The sequence below is a fragment of the Bos grunniens genome, chromosome 28, assembly GCF_055505025.1.
Source record: "Bos grunniens cultivar Pamir isolate PY7600 chromosome 28, Bosgru_T2T1.0, whole genome shotgun sequence".
In the NCBI taxonomy this organism is placed as follows: domain Eukaryota; kingdom Metazoa; phylum Chordata; class Mammalia; order Artiodactyla; family Bovidae; genus Bos; species Bos grunniens.
Window position 1 is genome coordinate 28,350 of NC_141192.1, and position 15,048 is coordinate 43,397.

The 15,048-nt window shown below is 44.8% G+C and overlaps 1 long non-coding RNA gene across 1 annotated transcript; it reads right to left on the reverse strand.

Annotated features, from left to right (window-relative positions):
* Positions 1-13,117: 13,117 nt before the first annotated feature.
* Positions 13,118-14,575, reverse strand: LOC147342677 (uncharacterized). Its single transcript, XR_015157069.1, has 2 exons — positions 14,496-14,575; positions 13,118-14,116 (listed from the first exon to the last, which is right to left on the reverse strand). It is a non-coding gene; the product is annotated as an uncharacterized LOC147342677 (long non-coding RNA).
* Between the last annotated feature and the right edge of the window lie 473 nt (positions 14,576-15,048).

Here is a 15,048-nt window from a genome sequence, read left to right on the forward strand (position 1 = left end):
AGTCCGTGGGGTCGCAAAGAGTCCAGCACGACTGAGTGACTTCACTTTCTTTCGCATACAGTCATGGCATGTATGGGTTGTGGTCAAGCTATGAGCTACCGCTTGGGTGGTCATGAATGATTCTTTTGCAACAGACAGGTGCATCAAGTCACCATTCTGTACACGTTAGAACAGAGGATGTTGTATGTCCTTAACGAAGAACATTCTATTTCAATACACCGGGACATGACACACATAACATCACCTAGTTTTATTATCTTTCAATGAATGGTCAGTATTGGCTGCACGCCAAAAAAAAAAAAAAGGAAAGAAAGAAAAAAGAAAAGAAAGCTTTATTGTGTGTGGGGGGGGGGGGTGGGGGGTGGGGGGGGGGGAGGGTCTTAGATATTGCCATGCAGGGACACAGATTTCAATAAAACCCAGGGAATGTTCCACAGGAAAGAGTCAGGGGCCTAGAAAGCTGAACCTCGTGAGGTTGTCAAGCCAGCTGAGAGCAATTAGGATTTGCTGTCATGCAACAAGGGACATGTTTCTTCTTCCAGGGTAGACGGTCACAAGGTATTTAGGGAAAGGGGAGGGTGTGAGAGGTATCTTGAATTTCGGGAACACTGTTTCCTTAGATGATCTGGAGGCCTCTGGGACCCAGTCAGTGCTCCAAGTGGACATTCCATCCAGACTGAGACACACGGACCTCTTCCTCGATGGCCTCCCCTCTCTATTTGGGGGAGCTCTCTCGGCCACGCTGATTCCACTTGGATGTGTCTTTCCCACGTCACACCCTTTGGCATTCAAAGATATCCTTCCATCGTTTTCTAAAGAGACCCGGTGTATGTATCTTTGGAGCGATGATGAGCATCAGACACGATCCCTCTCCGTGGCGCGGTTTCGGGCACGACACACCAAGACGGGGACACATACATTCCACGTCCCTCTCGGCCATCGAGAGAGGCCGTGTACGGCACGTGATGCCACGGGACCGGTGAGGTCCTCGGGTTCAGCCCTCCCTCGACTTGGCTGTGGTCTTTGGTTTTGTTCTGTTCCGTGTGTGCTTTCTGACCCACGTGATCTCTCCGGATAGGGCACCCCATCCAAGCTCAAACCCATCGAGTCTGTGTGACTCCTATTCACGCATCAGGTGGGGATATCGACGCCCTCCACGTGGATCCATCACAATCGCCGTTCTGGGTTCAGGAGGATCCTGTTGTGTGTTCTGGGCGCGCTACGTGCTGTCTGTGATCTCACGTGCCTTTCGGGCATGGCTGATGGAGACAGATACCAAGCGGCAGGGCGGCCATCTGGCATCTCGGCCTAGAGCGATTTCACAAGTTCAGTCTAATTGGGAAGTCTGAAATGCAGATGGTATATTTCGTGTTTTCTAATAACCTCAGATTTACATCCATGAAATGATGAAAATACAGAACCTTCCAAAAATAATTGATAGTATTTCATTTAGATAATACTACACATGAAAATGATTCACATGTCTTTAAGAATAGAACTTTCATGCTTTTCCATTATGGTCTCTTCCAGATGTTGCAGATTACCTTGATTAAAAATGCAAAGTCATGTGCCTGAAGCATGGTGAACATACCAAAATGTCAGTTTAAATAAAAATTTATTGCTGGGCTAGACAGAGATGATGGGTGGCACATGCCCAAAATACATGGAACTTCTTGCAGCATTTCATCCAAGCATTTTTCTAGGCAATGTGCGAGAGTGGCCTGGTTAGCTGTTGCAAACCTCTTGGTTTTGGAATAATTTATTCTTGAAGTTTCCACATATGTCAGGTCATGGTATTCCTGTAAACCTCCAACAAGATAAATATTGTTCTCTATTCTGCAAATTTCTATCAGCATATGAATGGAAATATATTAGACTCAAAAGTCTGAGCCTTGACAACGGGCGTATCCTGTATATCTCAGGCTATAGGCAATATACATAAATTGAAGCAATCAGGGATAAAGTGTAAAGGTTAAAGTTAAAGAAACAGACCTAATGCGGGGTCAGATTTATTATTCCTTGCTGCAGCCTCAAGGTAAATGCTGGGGGTGCCCAGTCCATTCTTGGGAAGATTCAGTGTTTATTTGAACTGTGTCCAGCAATGCAGCTTCTCCTCTACTGGAGTTGGAACTGAGATTTAGTTCTTGCAGCTACTTAGTTCTATTTCAGAACATCTATCAGGAAGGATCTTAATAGTGTTTTTGTCATGTCCCTGAAAATATACTAGAGAACATTCAGTGCAGTTCTCATAGCCAGAGACTGGAAAATTAAGGAGGCACTAGAAATTATACCTTTAGTTATATAGTATCTTTCCTGGAAAATAAGATGCTCTTAAACCCGAATTGTGTCAAACAGTAGCATGGATAAGAATTGCATTATCCACAAGTTTAAGTAAAGCTGGCTTTCCCTCTCCTTTATTATATACATTGTTAACAAAATTTTAGAACTGGACACTTGATTGCAACAGAGAGGCATTCTATTTGGAGTTTATTGGACTGCAGCCAGGAGAAGAGCAGAGCTGACTGGTTCAGGCTGCTCCTATGCCTTTCGTCACACTTGATCTTGGATGTAGGGGTAGGTTGTGTCTGCAACAACCACTAGATTTGTCTGGAAACACTGAATCCTCTGGTCATTGACTTTGTTCCCAGGACTGTCTCAGGAGGTTACAATGATTTCCCATGGGGGAATCTGTGTCAGAGGCTTACCAACCATACTTTCTACGTGGTTCATGGAAAGCTCACCTGTCAAGTGTCAACTCACCATCCATATGAGAGTCAGCACCAACATGCCCAGCAGAGCTGAGAGTCAGGAGGGGCTTGCATGGAAAGATATTTGTGTGCTTGGTCTTGGTCATGGTTATAGACAGAAAGTATCAAGGAGGAATAACTCCCAGAATAAGTAGGCTTGCCCTGAGTGCAAAATAGTGAGAAGAGGTCTCACACTTGGTGGGTGGGTCAGAGCTTTAGCCACAGGAGAGTGAAAAGGAAAGGCCTGGGAAAGAGCCGTGGGGCAGGGGACAGTCTGACCCCAGCACCAGCGGTGAAGGACAAGACGCACCTTGAAAGAAAGTGCTGTTTGTGGTAAAAGTACAGTGTGCTGCTAAAGATGAAGCTTGTGGAACCCAAATAGTAAAGAGGAGCCAGAAAGAGTCCAGGAGGGATGAGAATGCTGTGTGCTGAGGACCTGCACTTCACCAAGCCCACAGCAAAGGGTGCTCTAGAGATTAAAACCAAGTCACTTGTGCACTCAGCCACCTGCTCATCTACAAGGCCAACAGGTACATGGTGGGTGAGGTGCATTTACAGCACTAACATTTCCAGCCACCACACAGCTGATACATGCTTTGAAAGAGCCAACAATGAGCTGATAGCTTTTTCTGGACCTGTCTATAACCAAAGATACTGCTGGGTACTGTGGATCTGGACTCCTGCATCGCGTATGCATTAACCCATCAAAAAAGTACTGTTCATGCTACCTCTCAGGCCAGCAATGACTCTTGAACTGTAACCTGCTCACAAAGTGCTCAGAGATTCATGGATTTGAATCGAGAGATTCCACCTGGTCATCTACCCTCACGATTCATTCCCGCTCTTACCACTACCATTATACCGGTCACACATGCGCCAGTTCACCTGCGTTAACTTGCACCTGTGGGGATGGAGTTAGCTTTCAGCACATGGATACTTAGATATTTCATGGTAGTATGCCAGGTATTCACATTATATATCAGATATTGGCCTAATTTGATAATAAGAGAGCTCAGGCCTCAAGCATAACTTCAGGCAGAATTTCCCTCTCACAGCAATAGCTCGGATGACCTGGCAGCCCAAGAAACTGAGCGACAGCCACGAGCAGCGAGACACCTGTGGGCTCCCTCCACGGGGAGGCTTCCTGCCGAGCCTCCCCAAGGGTGGTTACCCGGCCTGTGGGCACCAGCCGAGGGGAGGGGAGGGGGGCGCCTGGAGACCAGCCCTGCTACAGTCAGTCTCCCGGGAGCCCTCATCCTGCTCTGGACACTCGCTCCCAGGCACGGGCTCTCACTTCAGCTTTCGGGTGGACCCCAGGCCCTTCTTCAGAGAAGTTCCTCCAGATGAATCCCCAGCCACCACTGGACCTCATTCGACATTGCTGGACTTCCCTCCCCTTCTGAAGCTAGGCTCCATTTCTTTCTTCACAAAACTTTCAGATCAGATCAGTCGCTCAGTCATGTCTGACTCTTTGTGACCCCATGAATCGCAGCACGCCAGGCCTCCCTGTCCATCACCAACTCCCGGAGTTCACTCAGACTCACGTCCATCGAGTCAGTGATGCCATCCAGCCATCTCATCCTCTGTTGTCCCCTTCTCCTCCTGCCCCCAATCCCTCCCAGCATCAGAGTCTTTTCCAATGAGTCAACTCTTCGCATGAGGTGGCCAAAGGACTGGAGTTTCAGCTTTAGCATCATTCCTTCCAAAGAAATCCCAGGGCTGATCTCCTTCAGAATGGACTGGTTGGATCTCCTTGCAGTCCAAGGGACTCTCAAGAGTCTTCTCCAACACCACAAATCAAAAGCATCAATTCTTTGGTGCTCAGCCTTCTTCACAGTCCAACTCTCACATCCATACATGACCACAGGAAAAACCATAGCCTTGACTAGCCGGACCTTTGTTGGCAAAGTAACGTCTCTGCTTTGGAATATGCTATCTAGGTTGGTCATCACTTTCCTTCCAAGGAGTAAGCGTCTTTTAATTTCATGGCTGCAGTCACCATCTGCAGTGATTTTGGAGCCCAGAAAAATAAAGTCTGACACTGTTTCCACTGTTTCCCCATCTATTTCCCATGAAGTGATGGGACCGGATGCCATGATCTTCGTCTTCTGAATGTTGAGCTTTAAGCCAACTTTTTCACTCTCCACCTTCACCTTCATCAAGAGGCTTTTTAGTGCCTCTTCACTTTCTGCCAAAAGGGTGGTGTCATCTGCGTATCTGAGGTGATTGATATTTCTCCCAGCAATCTTGGTTCCAGCTTGTGCTTCCTCAGCTCTGCCTTTCTCATGATGTACTCTGCATATAAGTTAAATAAGCAGAGTGACAATATACAGCCTTGACATACTCCTTTTCCTATTTGGAAGCAGTCCATTGTTCCATGTCTGGTTGTAACTGTTGCTTCTTGAGCTGCATACAGATTTCTGGCCATGTCCAGCACAGCAGATGAGAAAGACCTGAAATGGGGGCTGGGGGGTGGGTAATGAAAAGATAAACACATATAATTTGGCAAGGGGGGAGTCAGGGGGCCCTCCTGCTCTCCATGGCAGGAAGACAAAATGGCTCCTTTTAGCCGCACTTTTATTGGTAGAAGTCACATGAGACAATTAGGGAATAGCTACACTGGTGGGTTTGATTAGTGCAGGCTCTGCTGTTAACCAGGAATATCTTGCTTTGTCTCCCTGGAGATGGACGCAGGGCAGGCAGTGAAGCGGAGCAGGGAGCACACCCCGCCCTAGGGATGTCCATCTGCATGCCTGCTAGGACGGCCCTGGGGCAGGTTCTGGCCTCTGCTCCTCCAGGCCGCAACAGTTTCTCAGCGGGCATGTCAGGGGGTCTGGTTTTCCCATCTCTTGGGGAACGTTGCACAGTTTGCTGTGATCCACACAGTCAAAGGCTCTGGTGTAGTCTATAAAGCAGAAGTGGATGTTTTTCTGGAACTCTTGCTTTTTGAGAGAGATGCTGGCAATTGGATCTCTGGTTCCTCTGCCTTTTCTAAATCCAGCTTGAACATCTGGTAGTTCTAGGTTCATGTACTGCTGAAGCCTGGCTTGGAGAATTTTGAGCATTACTTTGCTATGGTGTGAGATGAGTGCAACTGTGCGGTAGTTTGAACATTCTTGGGTATTACCTTTCTTTAAAGATAACTGTCAACTCAGAATGCTATTTATAATATATGTGGAAGAAATCTGATATTCCTAATAAATAACATCTAAAAATCTGTAATAGAGTGAACATCCTTGCAGAAAAATTGGCAAGATAAACTGGAAAGTTGAAATAAAAAATACAGTAAGTAAAAAGTTAAAAAGAGAAAACTATCTATACAAATTAAGACTGGGACATAATTTCCTATTCATATATAGACACAAAAAATTTTAATATAATATCACACCAATTAGCAAAGACTGCGGCTTTCATCCATGCAGAGCTCGGCACTATGCCTTTTCCATGGTTGCCCCCCCCCTTACCCAGCTGACACCCCGAGATCTGAAGTTGCACTTCCTGTGGGTGCAGGGTCACTTCCCTGGAGGGTTGCAAGGATGGTGTGGATTCCTCTGAGGACTCGAGCCCTGATTAGCTCTGGGATGGATCTCGACACCCTGAACAAGCTACCACATGGTGGACAGGAGCTGGAATAACAGCTCTGCACAGGGCTGAGGATGCAAAGGTGGCTTCTCTCCCTCCAGGAGACACGGTAGGTAGTGGTGACTTGGTGATGAACTGTGCTCAACTAGTAATGCTGCTCACAACTAATGGGTGCCCTGCACGTGGCAGGACAGGGGGCATGTGGACAGAGCAGCCTCATGCACTGCTGGCTGCTCGGGACACCAACATGAAGGCACTGTGCATGCATGGAGGCTGGGCGTCCTGGGCGGGACCTGATTGCTTCACACCTTGGGCAGCTCTTCATAGTTTGTGTTCTGTGTTGCTTTTATTTCGAGTTTTCCGATATTCGTCGTGTGTCTAGTACAGTTGGTTTTAATGTTGGTTTCTAAGAGGGGCAGTTCCATTACTGCTCTCTAGAACACGCCATGGTTTCCCGCATCCCAAGGGTCAGATTCTGACCACAGCCTGTGTTAAGGGCCTGCAAGCTAGTAAGCGTTTTCATAATTTTAAATTAAAAAAATTATTTCATGAGGCGTAAGAATTATATGACAGTCAGATCTCAGTGTCTATAAATAAAATATCTTTGGCTCACAGCCATGCTCCTTGATTTATCTTTTATCTGTGGCTGTTTTTCTCCTACAATAACAAAAATAAGTATATGCAACACAGGTCGTGTGGTAAAATCTTAAATATTTACTATTTGCCTTTTAGAAAATGTTGTCAGCCCTGACTAAAGAACTAGTAGTATTTTCTTAACACTATATGATGAGAGATTTATTAAATAAGCAGCTAATTTTTTAGTGAATTTTACCACTAAATTTATTTGAAATAAACCTTTTTGGGTAAATATAAAGCTGGTTACATTACTCTCAGTAATCTTCGTTAAAATAAAAGCTAAGACACCAGAATTACAATTATTCTTATGCTGGGGATGGAATCTACCTGTTGCCTTCTTTCATCTAAGAAAAAATTGTTACCAAAAGAGTATGTGGGGTCCGGCTGCTCACCACTCAAAAGCCAACAAACAGGCCAGTTTGGTGAAAAGGAAAGTTTGCTCTATTTCAAGATCTGGCAATTGGGGGCGGAGGGCAGACATTTGTCTAAAGACTGACACACAAGTCCCCCACCCCCAACATACACACACCCCAGCAGGCAGGGGACAACAGCTTTTATAGACAGAGCACAGTCATCTCTGACAGTCATCTTCAAATTGGCCAACAGTGGTCTGAGCAGGAACATCTTAGTTGTTTTAGGGTTGACCTTCAGTCCCTCTATTTCTTTGCATTGATCGCTGAGGAAGGCTTTCTTACGTCTCCTTGCTATTCTTTGGAACTCTGCATTCAAATGGGTATATCTTTCCTTTTCTCCTTTGCTTTTCATTTCTCTTCTTTTCGCAGCTATTTGTAAGGCCTCCTCAGACAGCCATTTTGCTTTTCTGCATTTCTTTTTCTTGGAGACGGTCTTGATTCCTGTCTCCTGAACAATGTCATTAACCTTCATCCATAGTTCGTCAGGCACTTTGTCTATCAGATCTCGTCCCTTAAATCTATTTCTCATTTCCACTATATAGTAATAAGGGATTTGATTTAGGTCATACCTGAATGGTCTAGTGGTTTTCCCCACTTCCTTCAATTTAAGTCTGAATTTGGCAATAAGGAGTTCATATTCTGAGCCACGGTCCACTCCCAGTCTTGTTTTTGCTGACGGAGCTTTTCCATCTTTGGCTGCAAAGAATATAATCAATCTGATTTCGGTGTTGACCATCTGGTGATGTCGATGTGTAGAGTCTTCTCTTGTGTTGTTGGAAGAGGGTGTTTGCTATGACCAGTGCACTCTCTTGGCAGAACTCTATGAGTCTTTGCCCTGCTTCAGTCTGTACTCCAAGGCCAAATTTGCCTGTCACTCCAAGTGTTTCTTGAATTCCTACTTTTGCATTCCAGTCCCCTATAATGAAAAGGACATCTTTTGGGGGTGTTAGTTCTAAAAGGTCTTGTAGGTCTTCATAGAACCGTTCAACTTCAGCTTCTTCAGCATTACTGGTCAGGGCATAGACTTGGATTACTGTGATATTTAGTGGTTTGCCTTGGAAATGAACAGAGATCATTCTGTCATTTTTGAGATTGCATCCAACTACTGCATTTCAGACTTTTTTGTTGGCCATGATGGCTACTCCATTTCTTCTAAGGGATTCCTGCCCACAGTAGTAGATATAGTGGTCATCTGAGTTAAATTCACACAATCCAGTCCATCTTAGTTCGCTGATTCCTAGAATGTCGACATTCACTCTTGCCATCTCCTGTTTGACCACTTCCAATTTCCTTGATTCATGGACCTACCATTCCAGGTTCCTATGCGATACTGCTCTTTACAGCATCGGACCTTGCTTCTATCACTCGTCCCATCCACAACTGAGTGTTGTTTTTGCTTTGGCTCCATCCCTTCATTCTTTCTGGAGTTATTTCCCCACTGATCTCCAGTAGCATATTGGGCACCTACCGACCTGGGGAGTTCATCTTTCAGTGTCCTATCTTTTTGTCTTTTCATACGGTTCATGGGGTTCTCAAGGCAAGAATACTGAAGTGATTAATGCAAAGAAATAGAGGAAAACAATAGAATGGGAAAGACTAGAGATCTCAAGAAAATTAAAGATACCAAGGGAACATTCACGCAATGATGGCTCAATAAATGACAGAAATGGTATGGACCTCACAGAAGCAGAAGATATTAAGAGGTGGCAAGAATACACAGGAGAACTGTACCAAAAAAAGGTCTTCATGACCCAGATAATCACAATGGTGTGATCACTCACACTCATCTAGAGCCAGACATCCTGAAATGTGAAGTCAAGTGGGCCTTAGAAAGCATCACTATGAACAAAGCTAGTGGAGGTGATGGAATTCCAGTTAAGCTATTTCAAATCCTGAAAGATGATGCTGTGAAAGTGCTGCACTCAATACGCCAGCAAATTTGAAAAATTCAGCAGTGGCCACAGGACTGGAAAAGGTCTGTTTTCATTCCCATCCCAAAGAAAGGCAATGCCAAAGAATCCTCAAACTACTGAACAATTGCACTCATCTCACACGCTAGGTAAAGTAATGCTCAACATTCTCCAAGTCAGGCTTCAGCAATACATGAACCATGAACTTCCAGATGTTCAAGCTGGTTTTAGAAAAGGCAGAGGAACCAGAGATCAAATTGCCAAGACCTGCTGGATCATTGAAAAAGCAAGAGAGTTTCAGGAAAACATCTATTTCTGCTTTATTGACTATGCAAAAGCCTTTGACTTTGTGGATCACAATACACCATGGAAAATTCTGAAGGAGATGGGAATACCAGACCACCTGACCTGCCTCTTGAGAAACCAGTATGCAGGTCAGGAAGCAACAGTTAGAACTGGACATGGAACAACAGACTGGTTCCAAATAGGAAAAGGAGTACGTCAAGGCTGTATACTGTCACTCTGCTTATTTAACTTATATGCAGAGTACATCATGAGAAATGCTGGGCTCGAGGAAGCACAAGGTGGAACCAAGATTGCCAGGGGGAAACATCAATAACCTCAGATATGCAGATGACACCACCCTCATGGCAAAAAGTGAAGAGGAACTAAAGAGCCTCTTGATGACAGTGAATGGAGAAGGCAATGGCACCCCACTCCAGTACTGTTGCCTAGAAAATCCCATGGACGGAGGAGCCTGGTGGGCTGCAGTCCATGGGGTCGCTAAGAGCCAGACACGACTGAAAGACTTCACTTTCACTTTTCACTTTCATGCATTGGAGAAGGAAATGGCAACCCACTCCAGTGTTCTTGCCTGGAGAATCCCAGGGATGGGGGAGCCTGGTGGGCTGCAGTCTATGGGGTCGCGCAGAGTCGGACATGACTGAAGCGACTTAGCAGTAGCAGCAGCAGATGACAGTAAAGGAGGAGAGTGGAAAAGCTGGCTTAAAGCTCAACATTCACAAATCTGAAATCATGGCATCTTTTCCAATCACTTCATGGCAAATAGATGGGGAAACACAGTGGAAACAGTGGCTGACTTTATTTTTTGGGGGCTCCAAAATCATTGCAGATGATGATTGCAGCCATGAAATTAAAAGACACACCTTGGAAGAAAAATTATTACCAAAGTAGACAGCATATTAAAAAGCAGAGACAGTACTCTGTCAACAAAGATCCATCTAGTCAAGGCTATGATTTTTCCAGTAGTCATGTATGGATGTGAGAGTTAGAACATAAAGACAGCTGAGCGCTGAAGAATTGGTGCTTTTGAAGTGTGGTGTTGGAGAAGACTCTTGAGAGTCCCTTGGACTGCAAGGAGATCCAACCAGTCCATCCTAATGGAGATCAGTCCTGGGTTTTCATTGGAAGGACTGATGTTGAAGCTGAAACCCCGATACTTTGGCCACCTGATGTGAAGAGCTGACTCACTTGAAAAGACCCTGGTGCTAGGAAAGATTGAGGGCAGGAGGAGAAGGGGACAACAGAGGATGAGATGGTTGGCTGGCATCACTGAGTCAATGGACATGGGTTTGGGTAGACTCTGGCAGTTGGTGATGGATAGTGAGGCCTGGCGTGCTGTGGTGCAAGGGGTCACAAAGAGTTGGACACGACAGAGCGACTGAACTGAACCTTCAGTTCCAGGGTCCATCTGTTCCCATTTCTTTGCAGCTGATTCTCGGAATTGTGGAAGCTCATATCTTGGATATAGTCTGGTCATCATGCAGTTAATTTCTCCACCTGATGGTCTAGTGTCTGTAAGACAGCTCACGGGACGTGGCTCAGAATATTATCTATAGCCCTTGAGAAAGAAAGAATTAAAGATCCTTGACTGTGCTTAATGACTACATTATTACTATTTAGTCTCCTTTAGCTGTTTTCCTTGGCTTCGGCGTTTCTCACTTCTCTGGTTAAACTTATTTTTTGATTAAACTTTTTCCACAGACAAAAGGCAGGCAAAGGGCATGGTGGGTGGCAGCAGGGTGGGGCGGGGGTGGGGGGAGAGGCGAGCTGAGGGGCAAGGACCATAGGGCCTGCTCCTTTTGAATCTTCCCTTTGCTTTGATGGCTCAGACGGTAAAGCGTCTGTTTGCAATGCAGGAGACCCGGGTTCGATCCCTGGGTTGGGAAGATCCCCTGGAGAAGGAAATGGCAGCCCACTCCAGTATTCTTGCCTGGAAAATCCCATGGACCGCGAAGCCTGGTAGGCTACCGTCCATGGGGTCGAAAAGAGTCGGACACGACTGAGCGACTTCACTTTCACTTTGCTTTGATACTCCTCAATCTTGAGGAGGGACTAGTACAGAGCAAGAAAGATAATACACTTTCATAGTACCCAAATATTTAAAAATTACTAGATTTATTACAATGAGGATAATAATCAAAATGCCTCTTTGTATTATTGTCCTAGTGATTAAAGCAGATGTGCAGTGAATGTTAAATAGGCCACAAACAGGCTGTTTTGGTTAACCTGAAGTTTGTATTAAATGATGTATAGGCCAAAATGACTTCCCCATGCCTTAGTATATGAAAATCTCTTCCATCATTCCCCCTTTTAGATGTAATTCCTTCCATAGGGAGCACTGATAATCAATACATTTCCCAACGTTGCCAGAGCGGCTCTCTGGCTGCTCTAGTCGATCCGTGTCCCTCGGCGCTAGGCCTCTTCTTTGTTCATATATTTGCCCAGTTGTCCAGTGGGAAGAAACTAATCAGACATCATGAACAGGCTCAGAGTTATGTTACTAGGGGAATGTTTTATAGGCCATATGTTTTATCGTCTATCCCCAGTCGTCACACAAACCATACACATGTGCTTTAAGCAGCAAACTTAGAGCCAGCAGTGCTGCACACCATGAGTAGCTATACTTTGCGACAACTTCACTGGACAACTTTTCCATCCTGTACATTAGGGTCAAAACTAGAAACCAAACAAGTACTTTCCATTAGAAGCCTCTGTTACCAAAGTCAGATCAATATTCCAGGAGAACTTTGTTTTCTTAACAGAGAAAAAGAACAAATTCAGTCTTGCATCAGTTTACTGTTAATAACAAAATTTATATATCTAATTAAATTCAGTCTAACATTAATCCTGACAATATACAAAAATCTTTTCTCTAAGTTTCTTTTTCACAAACCTTTTATTATTTTTTAGATCCAAACAAATTTGTCCTGTATTTCTTCGTCAAAAAACAAAGAACTGTAGGAAAAAACTATCATTTTTCTTCAACAAAAATATCTTCTCTTCCACAACAACACATATCCTACTTGTTTTACACACAGAAATCTTTCCCTTATTATTTTTACATATCACAATTTTTACTCCTTGAAGCCTTAATGAAACTAAGTGAGTCAAATATTATACCAGCATTTTTTGATTGGCAAACTCAAGAACATACTCTATAACCCCTAAAAACATACATGCTTTTCATAGCATAATTTTTCTTCAGTAGTACAACACACAGGTTTAATAAACCAAAACATCTTTAATTTCCCTCTAGTCTTACAAGACAAAAGGAAGTAAATTTAGATTTCTTTGACTTGTAAGTGACCATATTTTTAAGGACAATTAAATAGAGCTTCTTTACAAATTAACCTCAGCAATATAATACAAAGACAAACACACGTGCTGAGACACACAAACATTCAGACAGAGATCTCATTCTTTCATCTTTTTACATTTTATGAATCAGCCATTGCAATTAAACTAATCAGTTTATGGATAATAGAATAGCCGAATTTACATACTTATTCTTGAAAGGCTTCTTTCCTTTTTCTTTTTTTTTTTTTTTTTTTAGCTTGAAGTTTTACCCAATTAACCAAAGACCAAAGTCACAGGCAAAGTGGACTGTGTTTGTATTTCAAGGACTTGATAAGAGTTAACTTCAAGCTTTCTCCTAGGCATATTTTTGTTTTCTCAGGAGCCAGGAAAACTGTTTTATCAAGCTAGCTTTCCCTAACTGCATATACAAAAAGAACCAGTTTTTGTGACTTTCAAGAGTTTCATCTTAACCAATTTTCCCTGAAGCTTAAAAAATAATGTTGCCATTTTTTTGTTGCTCAGTCACTCAGTTGTGTCCAACTCTTTGTGACCCCACAGACTGCAGCACGCCCGGATTCCCTGTCCTTCACTATCTGCTGCTGCCATACGTTATTCAAAATAATAATAATAATAAGTCATCTTTCTTTGTCTTAGTTATAATTTTGTAGCTAAAATTTTGCTTAATTGCGCCCTAATGAGTTGTCATTTTGCATAAGGCAGCAAGAATACCAATCACGCAAATGGAATACAGTCTCACACACTGAGTGACAGATGAGTCACAAACCCTCTCCGAGGGTGACCAGTACAGAGTCCCAAAGGAACATTTCCCTGACACAAACAGTCCTCACGGGTAGTTATGTTACTGAATTCACAAGCCCATGTGCCAGGCACACAGTGAGGCCTATCAATTCTAAACATTATAATGAGCTTGGAACAGAGAAAGGCTTAATACACATCCATACAAGGAGATGGGTCGCTCATGCCCTAAGATGGGTCGCTCATGCCCTAAGAACTCCAATATTAATGAAACCTTTCAGCAAGCCCCCTTAAAAGCAAAAATTGAGGGATGGGTGTGGTTAGTTGTTGCAGACTTCTCGGGGTCAGAACGTTTGTTTCTGAGGTCTGGTAATGATGTTCCTGTAAGTCTCTATAGATGAATGTTACTCTCTGTCCTGACAAGAAAGGGCAAGGTCCCAAGGCACACCTTTCACCGTCCAAGGTCCCAGTCCTGGTTGAGAGGAAGCAGATCTCAGTTGGCAGCTCCTTCAGGTCCAGGTTTCCAAGGCATGCTCTGCTATCATCCCTGAGGGAGCCAGGCACCCAACTCAACTGACCCTCAGTCTCCTCAGCTGCCCAAATGGGGAGACCCGGTCCCACAAACTGTGACTCATACGGACGGCCACTGCTATTAGGTCACAGAGACAGGGGTGAGGGAGAGGTTCACCGCTGCCTCAAGGGCTGGACCAAGGCCAGTGGAGGCCTTGTGAGGCCTCTGGAGCCCTGCGGGATGGAGCCCCAGTCTGTTCCCTGGGCCCTCCACTCACCCACGGCCCGAAGGCTGGGGAATCTGGAGGGCCTCCCGGAGAAGGCCTGAGTCTGCCTCTTACCTCACTCTCCACTGGGTGACCAGGACCCCACTGACCCCTGGCTGAATCGCTTCCCCAGTGGTCCCTCACTGACAGTTACCAGTGGGCAGGGCCCGCCGTGGTGCTGACCAATAGTTGAGCAGGACAACTAACACTCGTCAACAGTTGGTTGCTTCTGGGTGGGGCCGACTGAGGCGCCGACCAATGGCTGCGCAAGACCTGTTGCCTAGTAACAGGGAGCAGCGTAAAGAGACAGAGCAATGGCCACCTGCTGAGGGCTGCAGCCATCCTGCTCTGTTAGCCAGGAGTCAGAACCAACTGGTAAAAATGCCTAAATAGCAGTCCGTGGTCACAAATGATCCTCAACATCAGACACACATCAGAACCAACTGGCAAGAATGCCCACATAGCACTAACACTCACACATGGGAAGGTCGCTGTGTGCACACCAGTGCGCAGTGGACTTACCCACTCCTGGAGCTTGTCAACTCCTCCTAGATGCAAGTTTCCATTCTGCCAATGAAAAGCACAAGTTGGCGGCCAGTGCCAAGAAGGGGAGAAACAGAGAGGATTC